The 17,435-nt window shown below is 41.2% G+C and overlaps 1 protein-coding gene across 3 annotated transcripts in view; it reads right to left on the reverse strand.

Annotated features, from left to right (window-relative positions):
- MYH10 (myosin heavy chain 10) overlaps window positions 1–15,615 on the reverse strand; it is a 214,991-nt gene extending 199,376 nt beyond the window's left edge. For 2 of the 3 annotated variants that reach the window (XM_074225584.1, XM_074225582.1), the window contains exon 1: window positions 13,767–13,869. The gene's annotated coding sequence lies outside the window, so the exon portion shown is untranslated. Of the gene's footprint in view, window positions 1–13,766; window positions 13,870–15,585 lie in introns of those variants that run through there. The other variant, XM_074225583.1, reaches the window with a different exon arrangement.
- Between the last annotated feature and the right edge of the window lie 1,820 nt (window positions 15,616–17,435).

The raw sequence follows: 17,435 nt of genomic DNA on the forward strand, positions 1-17,435 counted from the left end.
ACAAGCTTCCAATGTAAATGCTGCTAAGTCCTGAGTGATCCTGACTGCAGCTCCATGATATTTGAACTGTGTCCTTCTGGCTGCTTGTAATATTTTCTCTTTGACTTGGGAGTTCTGGAACTTGGCTATAATATTCCTAGGGGTTGGTTTTTTTGGGATCTCTTTCTCTGGGGGATCGTTGGATTCTCTCCATTTCTATTTTGCCCTCTGCTTCTAGAATATCAGGGCAATTTTCCTGTAGTAATTCTTTGAAAATGATGTCAAGGCTCTTTTCCTGATCATGACTTTCAGGTATTCCAATAATTTTCAAATTATCTTTCCTAAGTCTGTATTCTATATCAGTTGTTTTTTCAATGAGATATTTCAGATTTTCTTCTAATTTTTCATTTTTTTGGTTTTGAAGTATTGATTCCTGATTTCTGGTAAATTCAATCTCCCTGAATTCTATTCTTTGAAGGATTTGTTCTCCTCAGAGTTTTCTTATCTCTTTTTCCATCTGGCCAATTTTGCTTTTTAAAGCATTCTTCTCCTCAATAACTTCTTGAACTGTTGTATCCATTTGACCTGAGTTGGTTTTTAGCATGCTATTTTCTTCAGCATTGTTTTGGATTTCCTTGACTAAGCTGCTGACTTCATTTTCATGTTTTTCCTGCATCTCTCTCCTTTCTTTTCCCAGTTTTTCTTCCAACTCCCTCACTTGATTTTCAAAGTCTTTTTTGAGCTCTATCATAGCCTGAGCCCAATTTCTGTTTTTCTTGGAGTCTTTAGATGTAGGAGCTTGTGCTTCCTCATCTTCAGACTGAGTATTTTGATCTTTCTTGGGCTCATTTGCAAAATATTTCTCAATAGTCTTCCTCTTATTTCTTTGCTTGTTCATTTTCCCAGCCTAAGCCTGTTTTTTTGGGGTGCTTCCTGAGCTTTTGGGACACTCCCACAAGGGTCTCAGTGTGTGAGGCTCTGTCCTCCCTCCTGGTCTGTGAATGAACATAAGCGCCCCCTTCTGCCACGGGGCCGAGGTGGGGGGGCCTAGACTGGGATCAGGATCTGAATATGGTCAGAGCCCCAGAGTCCTGTTCCAGAGACAGAGGACAGAGCTTAGCAGTCTCTCTCTCTTCACTCCCCTCCCTCAGCTCAATGGGATCATGCCCTGGTGGCTCCTGCTTAAGGGCTCCACCTGCTTTGGTTTCCTGGATTTGAGCTGCCAAAAGACCAAGCTGCTGACTGTGTGCCCCAAGGTCTGTGCTCCACGTGCTCGCTCTGGCAGAGGTCCCCCGCTGTTCCCCCACTTTGTGCTGGTGCTCCCAGGGGTGCAGCTCAGGAGACTCCCCCACTGCTGTGAGCCGCAGCTCCCAGCACCCTGGGGCTGCCTCCAGGAGGCTGAAGTTCTTTGGCTCTGGTGGGCCACCCCTCCAGCTGGCCGCCCCTCTGACCCCGGGGAGCAGAGCCTTTCTGCTCTTTTCCAGGTTACCTTGAGTAGAACTGCCTCACTGGGTCCCTTTGTGGGTTCTGTCTCTCGAAAGTTTAGTTAGAGTCCTTAGTTTATGAGTTTTTATCAGAGAGCTCCTAAGACTGGATCCCTTCATGTCGCCATCTTGGCTCCGCCCCCCCCCCGAAAAGATGGACTTTCAATGAAACAGGGAACTTTCCAACTTTCCTATCCAGAAGACCAGAGCTGAACAAAAAGTTTGATCTCCAAGTACAGAACTCTGGTGAACCATAGAGGGAGTGGAAGAGAGGGACTAACTATGAGGAACTTGATGATGTTGAACTGTTTGTATTCCTGCAAGGGAATAAGATATTGATAACTCATATGAACTTTCTCATTTATAAGAGCTTTTAGAAGGAACATATATAGACAGGGCATAGGAGGGAGTGAAATATAATGGTATGATGTGGTAAAAGGATGGAGTCAATGGGCGAAAGGGGAAAGTATTGGGAGGAAGGAAAAGGAGATGAAGAAGAAGCTGAGAGATTTCACATAAGAGTCAAGAAAAAGCTTTTTCAATGGAGTGGAGGTGGGGGAGGCAAGGGGGAATGAGTGAGCCTTCATTCTCATCAGAAATGGCTCAGGGAGGAAATGACATACACACTTAAGAGAGTGAGGAAATCTGGGTTGCCCTGGAGGATGGGAGGAAAGGGACGGGATTAGGGGGAGTGGGGGGAGGGAAGGGGGGGAATAGGTGATAGAAGAGAGGGAAGATCGAGGGAGAGAGTACTCAGATGCAACATACTTTTGGACAGGGCCAGGATAAAAGGAGAGAGAGAATAGAATAAATGAGAGTGGGGAGAAATAGAGAGGAGGCACAGCTAGTAATAGCAACTGAGGGAAAAATATTGAAGCAACTTCTCTGGTGGACTTATGATAAAGAAAGCAACTCACCCCAGAAACAGAGCCATTGAAATCTGAACACAGATTCTTGAGGTTTCCCATTTTCTTGGGGGGGAGGGGGTTTATGTTTATTCTTATGTTTACTCTTATAACATTCAACTTACATCAATGTATGGCATGGAAACAATGTAGAGACTGTCAGACAGCCTTCTGTTGGGGGGGGGGGGGCAGGAGGGGGGGAAATTGTAGAATCCAGAGCCTTGCAAAAAATGAAGGGTACATATTACTACTGTATATAATTGGAAAACAAATACAATGTTAAAATGTTAAAAAAAATTCAATCTTACTAAAATCAATTCAATGCTCTAATCTATCAAGTCTTTTGGGGATTCATTTAGTATATTAATGATTTCTCCTTGTCAGTTACAAATTGAAATTTGTCAAACATGTCTCCATCCAAATCACAGATGAAAACTATTAAGCAGCACAATGCCAAACACATCTCTGCAATATTCCATAAGACATCCTTCCAAGGTGACAAAGTGACATGAAACTCATTAATGACTATTCCAAATGCAGCTCTTCAACCAGTTCTAAATCCATATTCTAGACCACGTCTCTCCATTTTTTTCTACATGAGGAGCAAAGGTATAAATCAAATGCTGGCTAAAATCTAATTAACATATCCTTAGTATTGTCTTTATCAATTAGATTAGAAATCCCATCAAAAAGAAAGGAAATGAAGTTAGTCTGACATTACAATGAAGTCATGTTGATGCTTTATCATATAGCCTTAAGTGGGATGAAAAGTATTCTAAAATATCACTCTTGGGTAAGACTTAGTCTTTCTGTTTCTAATCCTATTGAGCTGGTAACTCTGAAGGTATTTGATTAAAAACAGAAAATGATAGAAGATCTGTAGCTTCCAGTAGCCCCAAAAACTAGTAATGAAATTACTAAAAATGAAAATAAAAATCTTACTACTTGTACTATGTACAAGAAAAACTGTAGAGAAACTCTAGATTAGAGGACTCTCACTCTTACACACACACACACACACACACACACACACACACACACTCTCCAATTATATTCTAAGGGTTGGCTCAAAGTCCAAAACTATATTTTTATTCCATCCAGGATGATGAAGCATTGTTAAGACTCTCTACCGCTTCCTCCCCTTACTGATCCTTAAATTTCCCCACCCTCTCATCTATTTATCTAGTCTCTTTGACATCTTAAATGAGATGGGAAACACCAACTCTATTCTTTCTATAGAGAAGACATCAGGTCTTAAATCATATACCCTGTCTCTTTCTCTGGCACTGACATAATGATCTATATATGATACAACCTTAGGACATGTTTATCTAGCCTTCACTGCACTCTTAAGAATTTTAGGCCATTCAATCTGTTCAGCAACTGAACTTTCCCTGATATGCTGTCTTCCTTAATTAGAATGAGATCACTTTGTACTGTCTATGGTATGCACTTAATAAATGCTTTTCCATTCAAATGTGCCTGATAACTTAAAAAAACATTTTAATAAATTAAAATTTTACAATAACACCACATTAACAGAATGGGTAAGACTTAATCAAGAGCACATACTGGGGCAGCCCCAAACCCATACCAGAGCATCACAATGGAGATAAATGAGTAACACTGCTTCCAGGTTGTATTTATGAGTTCCAAGTCACAGATTCAGGTTATAAGGAGGAGATGCACTCTTTTCTCACTCTTCTCTACAATTATCCTATGCAGAAGAGCCAAGTTCAAAAAGCAAGAAATAGCAGTGTGGTCCAAATCTCAGGAATAACCTCCAGTCCAGTATGAAGACTGCAGAGGAATAACTAGAGCAGCAATCCTAGACAAAGGAGAGTCTACAATACTATCAATGAAGCAGCAAAGCTTCTCAGCTGGCTGACAGTCACTGAGTTCAGCAGTAGTCTCTGGTTGCTAAGACTCAAACCAAGGTCAGGAACCTGATCAGCTTAGACCAGGAAGGCAGTAAAATCAGTCTTTGCCCTGGAACCTATCACTTTGGATGTGCTGAAATGTTACAAGACCTGAGACTGAGCTCTACCTCTGGTTCTTAAACAATACAATAATCAGTACCCCCCAAAAACAGCAACAGGAGCAGTTCAGACATTCCAATAGAAGCACACATTACTGAATTCTAACATCAAAAGTCAGAAAGTAGGCTGAAAGAATGAACAAACAAAAAATACTATTATTAAAAGTTGTTTTAACAAAAAGGACACTCAAACTCGAGAGATTGACTCTAAAATGTCTCAAAACAAAATTTTAAGTTCAAATACAGGAGTAAAGAGAAACAATGAAAAATGAACAAGGATAAACTGCTTACATTCTAATATGGGGAAATGGAACATATATTCTCTTTAAAACCCCTATCAACATCAGGGATCTAATTAGGCAGAAGGCCTGGGAATGGTTCTGTTATATCTTAAAGAAAAATGGAAAGAGGAGTACAATAGAAAGAAAAGGAAAAAAAGAAATTTGGGGAAAATTATGTCACGTTATCTGAATCGAATATTGATACAGAGAAGAAGATGGTGAGATAAGCACCTGACACTTAAACCTTACTCTCATCTTAACTGTTTAAAGGAGAGACTACCCCTCCTCCCCTCCCACCCCCTCTACCCCCCACACAACTGGTTATGGAAAAAAGAAAAAGGGGAAAGAGGAATTAGAGAGGATAGATTAAGGGAGGAATTAGGATTAAGCAAAACAAACTCTAAAGATACAAAATACATTTCTTTTTGATGTACCAAAGAATAGTAATCTGTGGGGGTGCCTGCCCATCAACTGGAGAACAATTATATAAATGTGATGGAATACTATTGTGCTCTTAGAAATGATAAAAGAAGTGGTTTCATAGTAACCTGGAAAAACTTGAATGAACTAATGAAAAGTGAGGTGAAAAAAACAAGAAAACAATGCATATAAAAATAAGAATATGGTACAGGCAAAGGAATTAAGAACTCTGGGCAGTATAATGACTAATCATTATTCCAGAAGGATAGGAATGAAACTGGTACCTACTTACTAATGAAGAGGTGAAGGATTGGGTGTGTAGAATGACATAGACAAAGAAGGGAAGGAGAAGGCAGAAGGTACAGTTATCGACTGAAAAAACAATTTTAAAGAATAAATATTAAGCTTCTATTTAATAACATAACACTTTTTAGTTTGCAAAGGGTTTAAAATATATTGATCACTCTGTTATGTTAAAAAGATCAGGAAACTGGCAGTTGACACAGGCTAAGTGACATTGCTAGGCTTATAGAGCTAGAAAATGCCTGAGAGGCAGGGTACCTAATTCAGGATCTCCTAATCTAAGGTCCAAAACTCCATTCATTAAGCCAAATTGCCTATGATCAACATATGGAGGAATTCAAATAACAAAATGTGAAACTACCTACAAGAAGCCAATAACATGATATATTTAGAGTTCTCTCAAGGTTACCAGCTATTTATTAGGTGCTACATTCAATGTATTTTTTCCTCAGTTCTAAAACATCCTGAATGCTCTTTTCTTAATCTCCCACTTGGTTTTCATTAATTTCTTCCCAGTTCTCTTCCTATGTGTCCGACTATTCTCACTCTCCTTTGCTGATTCATCATTCCTGTTTCAGTTTGGACCCCTGAAAGGTCTTGTCCAGAGTCATCTTCTATTCTCCCCTTCGGTGTTTTCATCATCTCTTCTATCTTCAAGTATTTAGATGCCAGTCCTATTCTTTCCCACATCATCAACTGACTGCTGACATGTGTGCAGATCCATCAGAATCTGTGCATTTTATCTGACTGCCTGGAGTGTAAAATGCAAAATTCGTAGCTAATTATATAAAACCTCTCAAAGTCTTCTACTTACTTTTTCCTTTTGTCTTATTCTTCTTGATGCCTTTTAGTTCCAATCAAACTGGCCCATTGTTAAGTCTCTGTACTTGAGATTTCACCTCCCTATATACCTTTGCATAGGTGATCCCTATGTCTGGGATATAGCCTTTCCTCATTAATACAGGGGATCAATTCAAATATCCAAGAGTCATTCCCCAATTGAGAAATGGTCATAACATGACCATATATATGAAATAAGCAGCTTATCTCCAACAATATGAAAAATGTTTCCAATCAATAATTTTTTTTTGAGGCAGTTGGGGTTAAGTGACTTTCCCAGGACTTAATTAACAGCATCTAAGGTCCTTATTTGAGCTCAGGTTCTCCTAACACTAGGATGAGAGCTCTACCCAATGAGTGATCTAGCTGCCCCACCCATCAAGAATAATTAGAGAAATGTAAATTAAAGCATCTGATATTTCACCTTATACCTAGCAGAATGGGAAAATTTGCAAAGAAAAATGACAGGTTCAAAGGGCTGAAGGAAAATTCTTGCACCCTCCCTCCTTTCTTCCCCTCCACCCCAACTACACAATACACCCTCTGATCCAAGCCAGAGTTAATAGTACCAAGGCCTAAACCTCCAAGAAATCAAAAAGAGGGGAAAAAAGAACATATATATATATATATATATATATATATATATATATATATATATATATCTACAGTAGATATCTACAGTAGATCTATTTGTGAGGTCAAAAAACTGGAAACTAAGGGATGCTCCTAAATTGGAGACCATCTAAACAAATTAGGTCATACGAATGTAGTGGAATGCTGCAAACAATGAAAAGGACAATTTAAGAGAAACCTGGGAAGATTTGTATGAGTTTATGTTGAGAAGTAAAGAGAACTAAAATTCTGATCAATGCAATGACCACCCAGAGGACCAATGATAAAGAACTGTCTAACAGAAATATGATGGAATTCAAGATGCAAAATGAGTCATACATATTTGGATATATTGACTAACTTGGGAAATGTTTCATTTTTTTTTTCTGGGGAGGTAAGGATAGAAACTAAATACTTAACTGAAAAAATAGTAAAACAAAAAAAATTCCCAAATCACTACCTTGTAGAATGTCTAACTTCCTTCAAAGAATAGCTCAGGTGACTTAGAAAAGATCTTTCCTAATTTTCTAGCTATTCATGTTCTTTCCCACTAGAAATATTGTATAACTTTGTATTTACTTCATGTGCATAGCTGAATGATACCAGTATAATGTAAGCTCCTTGAGGTCAAGAATTGTTTCACTTTTTGCCTTCGTATCCTTAGCCCTTAGCCCAGTGCTTTGTACATAGTAGGGCCTTAATGTTTGGTGAAGTGAAATGAATATCTAAAACAATGTTATCTCTCCCATCCCTTACCACTTCATCAAACTAATCTGTTTCTTTTAAGGGCTCTACCATCCTTTCAGATTCAGTCACAAGTAGTTCTTTGACTTTTTCTGATTCTTTCTTTTTTTTTTCAACCCAACATCCTATCAATTGTCAATTCCACCTCTTGGCACCCATCTCTGTCTGCCTTACAGTTTCCATCCTAGTTCAAGACTTCATCACCATTCATTTGCACTATTATAAAAGCCTCCCAATTGGACTCCATTGAGTTGCTATCTCTCTCCCCCTCTCCCCTCCACATTCCTGGCAAGAAAAATCTTGTTAAGCACAAATCTAATCATGTCTCCCTCATGCTCAAAAATCTTTAATAGTTCTCTTTTGCCACTAGAATAAAACAATCTTCAATCTGGCATTTGAGACCCTTCATAACCTAGATTTAGCCTTACTTCCTAGACTTAATTTCCATTATTCTCCTAGTCTTTTGTTCCCTGAATTCAATTTCATCTTCTCTCTCCATGTGTTGGCAGACTTCTTTTAAGCTAAATGCATTACATCTCTTCATCCTGTCTCTCAGGAATCTTTCTATCTTCTCAAAGTCCAGCTCGGATGATATCTCTTCTCTGAAGATTTTGCCAAACCCCCCCCCCACTTCCCCCCAAGCTGGTGTTTTCTATTTTTTTCAAATTATCTAACAGATTCCTCCTGGATCACTGCAGAAGGGCTTGCATAGCTCAATGAAACTATGGGCTATGTTGTGCAGGGTTATGACAAACAGGTCGTAGTAGAGAGTTTTGACAAAGGATGATCTAAAAAAGAGAAAAATGGCAAACCACATGCCAAGAAACCCCCATGAACAAGCACTAAAACAAGATTGATTTCCCTCAGGTCTGAAGGTGTACAACATACTACTGGGGAAGAGCAGAGGATACTACAAATAAGCAGCTGGGACAAAACTGAAAGGATACTCAGCTGCAGTTGTAGATATATTTAGTGATGAAAGTTAGGTCCGTTGCAATAAAGATCAATATTGCAAAGGAACCTAGAATGTAAAATCAATGAACCAAGGTAAATTGGATGTGATCAAACATGAGATGAAAGATTAAACATCAACAGCTTGGGTAACAGTGAACTAAAATGGATGAGAATGGATGATTTAATTCAGGTGATCATTATATTTATATATAAACATAAATATCTATATCTATCTATATATATTGCTGTGGTCACGAATCTCTTAGGAGAAATGGAATAGCCCTTGCAATCAATAAAAGTGAGAAAAGCAGTACAAGAGATATAATCTCAAAGACAGGATAATATGTTTGAATCCAAGGTAAGTTAATACAAGCCTATCCTACAACCACTGATGCCAAAGAGGCCAAAACTGATCAGTTCTATGAAGACCAAGAACATCTTCTAAGAAATAACACACACACACACAGAGTCACATTCATCACAGGGGAATTAAAATATTAAAGTAGGCAGTCAAAAAATAATTGGAATAACAGGCAAGTTTGACCTTGGAGTACAAAATGAAACAAGGGAGACTAATACTGTTTTATCAAGATAACTTGCTCGTCATTGCAAACTCTTTTTTTCAACAATCCATTTTTTACAGGAGCACTGAAGCATGGTTGTGGGAGTTGAACTATTTGGAAAGCTGAGAATCGCTGAACAGACACTTCCAAACTATGGTACTAGAAAGGATTTTCAAGAGACTGTTGGGCAGCAAAGAGATCAAATCAGTCAAAACTTAAGGAAATTAATTCAGACTATTCAATAGAAAGAAAAATACTGAATCTGAAGCTTAAACACTTTGTCCACATAATGAGAAGACAAGACAGTGAAAAAGATCCTGATGTTAGAAAAGTTTGAAGCCAAAAAGGGAAGGGGAAGCAAAAGATGAGATGGCTACAGTCATGGAAGCATGAAACATGAGCTTGGACAGCCATCAGCAAACAGTGGAATATACAAGGACCTGGCATGCTACCTAGTCCATAGGATCACTGAGTCATACACAACTGAAACCTGAACAGTAAATATCCATGTACATGTTGTATCCCCCTAATGTGAGACCCTTAAAGGCAGAAATTGTGTCTTTGTATCTCTAGCACATACCAAGGTTGGAAATTAATATTTGTGGAATTTTTTTCTATAAGAGATACAAAGTACAACTACAGTTCAAAAGAAAGAGATGACTTCTGGTTGGGAAAAGAATGAGGGGAAATGACATGGGAAAAAAGTGACATCTGAGACAGATCTGAGGTGCAGTATGAAGATATTTGAGCAAAGGAACAAAATGAACTGACACAGAACACAAGATATATTCAAGGAACAAAGAACAGCCTACTTTGACTACTTTGTAGGGTACATGTAGATGAGAAAATATAGCTAAGGAATATAGTGGTTGGGCGCAGACTGAAGGACCTCGATTAACATCCCAAGGTATTTTGAACTTTTTCAGGCAAGAGTCATTGAAGGTGCTAGGTGAAGCTGAGAAATATAACAAAAATTAATCTAGCTAACACTGAGGATAGACATGTGACAGGTTATAACTGCAAAGAGGTAAAGCTGAATAGGCCTTTTGTGTATATATCCTTAGCTCTGCCTTAGAACAGGGCACAGATATCCCTAGCAAGGTAGTCTCTGAAAGCAATTAGTATAGTTCTATAAAATCTGGCAATATACCTTCTGTACTTGTAAAATAAATTGGGAGGAAAGGATTGATTCGACAGAAAAGACAGGTAATTCACATCTTAGACATGTTCATTTTTAGTGAGATAATTATCTACAGCCAAAAGTAGACATTGGGAAATATTTCAATAGAGATATCAATAGAGAGATTGGAAGTTTGAGATTCAGGAGGCCACATTAAAGTCATGAAAATAGATGCGAACTTGTGAAAGAATAAAGTGTCAAAAGACCAAAGGACAAAACACTGGGGAAGAAGAAAATGGAAAAGAAATAAGTTGCAAAGTTTCAAGAGGGATCTGACTATTCAGCAGTGCCTTAACACTGCAGAGGTCAAAAATACTGATTGAGAAATGTAATTGAGTTTGGCAATCACACTGGGTTTTTTAGGGTGTAATGTTTAATCCCTTAATAAGATTAGAAAATGGAGGATCTAAAATTGTTAACAAAAATGGTTAGAAAAATATATTTAACTTCAATTGTACCTATGCTCAATAAATGGGGATAAATTTAATGAGGCAATATATCCAAGTCATTTATAAAAATATTAGTAGAACAAGGTCAAACATAGATCCAATGTAAATATTTGTGTCAGTTTCCTAACTAAATGGTTCCCCACCCACAAGCATAATCTTGTGTTATTTGTGATCTTCACACTGCTTCACATAGAGGTTTGCACATAATAAATGCTCAAATGAATCTAGAAGTGGACTGAGTTTTAAGGTAAAGGAATTATATATTAGAGAACTGGAAACAGAAAGATTACTTAAACAAGCAGATAAAGAATGGAATGTGATGTATTTTTTTTAAGGTTTTCCTTAATTATAAAAAGCAATAAATGAGGGCATGGAGAAACGAGAGACAGCAAGGGCAGCTCAGCTAATTTGTAATTGTTTAATTCAGTAAAAAAACTAGAATACTTAAATTATATTCATAATACTTTAAAAAAAATCCCAATTCCTACTTCTAGAATACCTTATGATCTAAGTACCAACAACTGCAAGTTTTAGAACACTCTTTTCCATGTATGTCTACATTTATCTACTTATCTGTAACTCAGTGTGAGGGAGTGATATGTAAAATGCACTATATTTGAGAATCAGACCTCAATTTGAACCTGAGATCTGTTACTTTCTAACTGTAAACTTGTAGCTAAGTTTACCCATCTGCCCAACAGAGATAATATTTACTTCATAAAATTGTTTTAAGGAAATCATAATGTGCAATATAATGCTACTATTTCTTCCATCTCTAAACTTGAAATATTATCCTTTGGAAACATTTGACTATAATACAATTTTAGTTCCAAGATACCAGAATCACAAAACTCTAGTCAGAAGATACCTTCCCAACTTTCATACAATCCAGCCCTGAAAGGCATACCCCAACGTGCTCACCTAGCCTCTGCTTGAGGATTTCAAGACCTCACTAGCTCTTAAGAGAAAAACAGATACCAATAGAGGTGTTTGTATTATTTTTCTTCCTTACTAGATAGTCTCTAACATTAAACAGTCTTAAATAATTTTGTATTTGCCCCACCCCCATGCCATCTAATACAGTGCCTTGCATATAATAAAATGCTCAAAAAGTTGTGGATCCAGTAGACATTTTATATTTATACACACTCTTTAAAAAATTTGAGAATCATTTTGAATCTTTCTTTGCATATGTGCATTTGCTAGTCAAAATCCATCAAATGAACTAAAAAGTTACTTGCCTTAGTATAATAACAAAAGCTCAATCCATAAACTGATGAACTATTAAAACAATTTGATTAAGACTTTCTATTTTCTTGCAATTGTGGGTGATATGTTTTAACTGGCAAAGAAAAAAGTAATCAGGAATGAAAATTAGCATCATCAGTTGAGTTTTTCTGTATAGTAAACATTAAATTTCTCTTAAATCAGGAAATTAAACTAGGAATATTTATTTTATATCCTTATGTCCAAACACTTATAGAAATTTAACACCTAAACATTCTTTTATTCTTCATCCAAACCACTCTTTCAATTTTTCTCTATTGTCATCCAGCCAGGCTTTATTGAAATAATTTCCCTAAGGATCCCAAATAAAAAGCACTTCCCTTCATCTCTTCTCCAGAAAATGCAGAGATAAAATGCATAAAAATGACCACTTTTCTAATTCAAAAGATAATATAACTATCCAAAAGAATAGTTAGAGGATACTTAGAATGTAAATACAAGTTTGTTTTTTAAGTGAGATGGCACCAAGAATAATTCAGACAGTGTAGACAATTCTCGAATTCAGCATCAAAAATCAAAATCTCAGCAAGGCACAGTAGTGTTTGGTATTTTATTATTCAGTTAAAACTGCAGAGAGGTCTTTGTTTCCGGCTCTACCTCCACCCAAAGGCACCGCACCCCCCACCCACCCACCCAAATCAACCGCAGTGATCCTGCAGGGTGCTGCAGAGCCTGAGAGATAACGGTGATTATTAGAGAGCTCCTCACGCCCTCACCCTAGTCCGGAGCAATGCCCCAGGTCAGCCCACAAGGCCTTTCCACACACCCACATGGGTAAAAAGAGCTTGTCCAAAAGCTCCCCACAAACGCACCAGTTCAAAGTCGCCTCCAACCCACAACTGATTGATGGGGGGCGGGGGGCGCTGATCGGGAAGAGGAGCTTGGGGGGAGCCACTCAACTGGACAAGGCAGAGACAAGGCTCTCCGCCATTCATACAATAGAAAATAGATCCCAAATCGAGGATGGGCCCGACCCTCCCTCCCTGCCACCCAGCCCTTTCTCATCTAGGGAGCCCCCCCCGTTCCCTCCCAAAGGAGCCTCACTTTCCCGCCTCCGCAAGGCCCTTCCCCAGGCCGGGAGCCCCCCGCCTTCTTCCTTCAGTCTCCCTAAGCCTCCTGCACCACCCAGCCCACTCGGGGCACGCACAGCCCCCGCGCGGGGGCAGCGGGCGGCTTCTCCCCGCTCCCGGCCTCCACCGCCCCGGGCCCGCGGGCGAGCGCAGCCCACCCAGCACGCGCCCCTTTCCTTCCAAGGCCTCGGAGCCCCTTCCCCCCGGGCTCCTCCCCGCCCGCCCGCGGGGCCCGCTTCCCTCCTTTTTGTCCGCCCCGCAGAGCCCCCCCCAGCCTCCGGGGGTCCCCACACCCCTCCGAGCCCGCACCCCTGCAGGGAGCCCCGGACCCTCCTCGGCGCAGCTTCACGCACACGCGGCCGCATCCCTCCCCCGGGAGCCCCCTCCTCCGGGGCCGCAGCCCCCTCCCCCCCGGCATCTCCCCCAAGGGCCCCGGGCCCAGAGCCATTCCCGGGCGCGCGCGCGCTCGCGACCCCTCCCCTCGCTCCCTCCGCCTCTGCGCGGCACGGCTCTCCCAGTCCCTCTCCTTCCGCCCAGCCGGAGAAGACCCCCGCCCCACGCAAGCCCGGCCGCCGCCCGCGGGCACTGCGGCCCGCTCAGCGCGGGGGCCGCGGCGAGGGGCGGCAGGACCGGCCGGAGGCGCCCGCACCCCCTCACCTTGAGGCGCAGATGATGGCGACCGCAAGCGCCCAGCAGCGACCGCAGATCCGGCTCCTCAGACGCCAACCCACCGCTGCCTCCGCCGGGCTCCTTTAGCATCGCTGCGCCGCGCCGCCCCGCCCACGCCCGCCCTCATTGGGCCAGCTGCACGCTCATCACCGCGGGGCCGTTGGAGCGGCCAACCCCGAGGCCAGACGTTGGCAACCCGGCGAAGCGGTCCTCCCCCCGGCCCGCCTTCCCGCCCCCTTACCCATCACAGATAATCTTCATTGGCTCGCGTTCAACGCCCTAGCAACCGGCGTCCGCACCTCACGGGCTTGCTGCGGTGTCACTCACTCGCTCCCGGAGGGGCGGGTCGGCGCCGAAGCGCCCCGTGAGCTCGACCTGGGCGGGCGGTGGGCATGCGGGGCGCGCGGTCCCCCTCCGTGGCCCGGCACGCGGAGCCCGCGCGCGCCTGTGCCCTCCGCGGGGCGGACTCCGGGCTTGGAGCGTGCGGCCGCGCTTCACCCCGTCCGCAAAGGCCCCTCCGCCTGCCCCGGCGGCTGCAGCTGGGGGAAGCTCGGGCCGCCGCCCCCCCCCCCCCCCCGGCCCATCCTCTCCCGCCCCTCCGCGTTGTTGCCCGGCTTCCGCTCCTGCGCCCCCCGCTCCCACCCGGGCTGCGTCTGTGCCTTCGCGTCCCGCCCCGCCTCGGGCTCCGGCGTTCCCGGCCCTGAAGCCGGGCTGGCCCCGTCCTCCGACCTTGGCTACCCGGCTGCGGGCGGCGTGGGGAGGAGCCCGGGGCTCCGCAGCTCCCCCGCAGCCAAGGAAGGGCAAGTGGGCTCCCGAGCCGGCTCTGGCCGCCCAGCCAGCCCGCACCACACCGCTGCCTGGCCCGAGAAACCCAGTACCGCCGGCGCAGGGGTTCCTCTGCCTTCCCGCGGTGGCCCGGCTTTACATAAAAGGAACCGCCCAAGATGGTTCTGGGCAACCTAACGGGGTGTCCCCGACGAGTCCGGGATCCCAGAGATGCAAAGAGCCCCAAGACATAGCCATACAGATCAATGGCAGCATTGCCGCAACAGCTGCCCTGGCTTTCTCGGATCCTTCCCGCGGAACTCTCACACTAGAAGTAACAGTTGATCTTGGTCTGGGATTGGGGTTTCTGGACCTTCCATCCCTGGACTAAACTGATGGACAGGAAACAGCTCGGCCCTGGGAAAGCGAGGTGAGCCCGAAATGGACTCCCTTTAGCGTGACAAATCCATCATTTGCTGCGTGACCTTGGGCAAAATACTCTCCCTTTGAGGGCCTCAGTTTCCTCAGAAAAATGAAAGAATGACCCCCTCCCAGGTTTAACAAATCTATAATTGTGATATTATCCGGGAGGCGCCTGATGCCTGAAAGAGCATGTAGCTCAATATCAGATCCACCTTTAAATCCAGGTTATGCTACTTAATAGCAGTTTCCTTCAGTTTCCCTAGACATAAAATATGAATAATATCAACTCTACCTATATCATGAAATAATGGCTCTAAAATACTAAACTGTAAATGGATTGTCATTTATTAATTTCATGTTGATGACCCTCATCCTAAACCTATGCTCTGCATAAGATTTTTTGTTTAAAAAAATATATATAATAGCCATCTAAAACTGGAAAAGATCATCTTGAAAAACAATACCTCATTTTCATTTGAATATGAGACCAGACTCCCCTTTATGGAAGCTTCTCCATGAGCCTCTGATCTCAATTACTTCTGCAGACTCATCTTCCCTGACTCCCCTTCATATACTCCTATGCTCCAGCCAAATTTACCCACCTTCCTGTGAGACTTACTTCCAAGTATGAATGATTTACCAAAAGTTCAACAGTAAATGTTGCTGGAAATCTGAAAAAAAAAAAAAAAAGACCAGATCACTACCAAAAATTATAGCAGACATTCTGTCTAAATTACAAGATGCGGCAGCAATCTAAATCCGAATAAAGTTTTTATTTTAATATTTTGGTCACTTTTTTGATATAAAATCATTTTCTGTTGCTTTGAACCATCCTTTTATTTATTAGGATTAGTTTTCATACTAGGTATCATTTGTTTGAGGGCAGCTATGTTTCACCTATTCCTAATACTCTTATCTTGCTTACCTGAATAATTCCTTGATATAACCCAAAGTAGCTGGACCAATTTTCTATTATCCAAGGGCTTAGATTATTGTTTCTGAAAGCTTTTATAAATTATTTTAAATTTAAATAACTTCATTTTAAATAAGACTGAATGAAAGGAAAGACAATATAATATTCCCTTTGAAATATTACAATTTTAAATCAATTAACATTGAATATTTATTGTTGGTTCCAATCCTGCCCTGCCTTGGGTTCAGGCATTCCCGGCCTTCCAATTATCTAAACTAGTGAACAGGGAACATTGGGTAACTATTGCAAAACATTACTCGTGTGAAAGTTTACAAATAACTCAGATATATGTATATCTATCTATCTATCTATATACATAAATGTATATGTGTATATATATTTGGTTGATAAAATGTCCTGGATAAAAGCTAAATGACTTTTCTTCTCCCATCTTTTCCCTTTCTCTTCCCACCACCCCTGCACTAAAAACAAATTCTTATCTAATATTTGTTTTTGATCACCTTTAAACCATATTTTTGATATTTTATCTTGATATATATTCAGTCTGTATTTTTTTAAATTTACTTGGAAACATGTTATAGTTGGAATTGTTACACATGAAATGTTAAAATAGCCTTGTAATTTTCAAAAGGAAATTCTTCAGAGATTTCAAATCATTTAGAAAAAATCTTTATAAACATGGACCCATCCTACAAATTTCCAAGTAGAGCTACTAACAAAAGTTCCACCTAGGTCCTGTCCTTTAGTTTCCTACCTTTCATGCTATTCCTCATAATGCCCTTTCCTACCTCAATTCAATATCTTCAATTTCTGCCTATTTCTTAAAGACCCAGTTCAAATGTAGATGTACTACTAAGCTTTCCTTATTCTTTCAGTTAGAAGTAATCTCTCCCTACTCTGAACTCCCTTTGTAGGTCATTTTAAAAATAACTTTCATATCTACCTTGAATAAAAATAATTTATGTATATGTCATTCTTTCTCTCCTCCCCACTTGGTTGTAAGATGTTGGAGGTCAGAGAAGTAGAAAAAGGTAGTATTACATGCATACACACACACACACACACACACACACACACACACACACGGAAAATTAGTTGTCAAATGTCAAATACCAAAGAGGTCAGAGAAACAGAAAAAAGTAATTGAATTTGACAAGAAAGAGGTCATTTATTTACTTTAAATAATACAATTTCAATAAAGTCATGTGTTGTAAGCAAGGGTGTGCTGGTAAATGTTTAACAACAGGCTGGGGGTGGGGGAGTGCATACATGACATAATTTGAAGTTTAATATGCTTTATTAATTTTTTTCCATCACTTAAGTCTAGAGAATCAACAAAACAAGCCCTTATTTCAATTCTTTCTGTTTCTGTCATTAACTTGCTTTATGATCTTGAGAAATATTTTTTCTATGTAACGTATAAAATCCCCAGAATATTCACCCTCATGATTTCTAGGTTCTCTGTGGATCCCCATCCACTGAAAACAATAACTCTTGAGTCCTCCTACCAATTAAGACCACTAACTGCTGTAATT

Source organism: Macrotis lagotis, chromosome 2, assembly GCF_037893015.1.
Source record: "Macrotis lagotis isolate mMagLag1 chromosome 2, bilby.v1.9.chrom.fasta, whole genome shotgun sequence".
In the NCBI taxonomy this organism is placed as follows: Eukaryota; Metazoa; Chordata; class Mammalia; order Peramelemorphia; family Peramelidae; genus Macrotis; species Macrotis lagotis.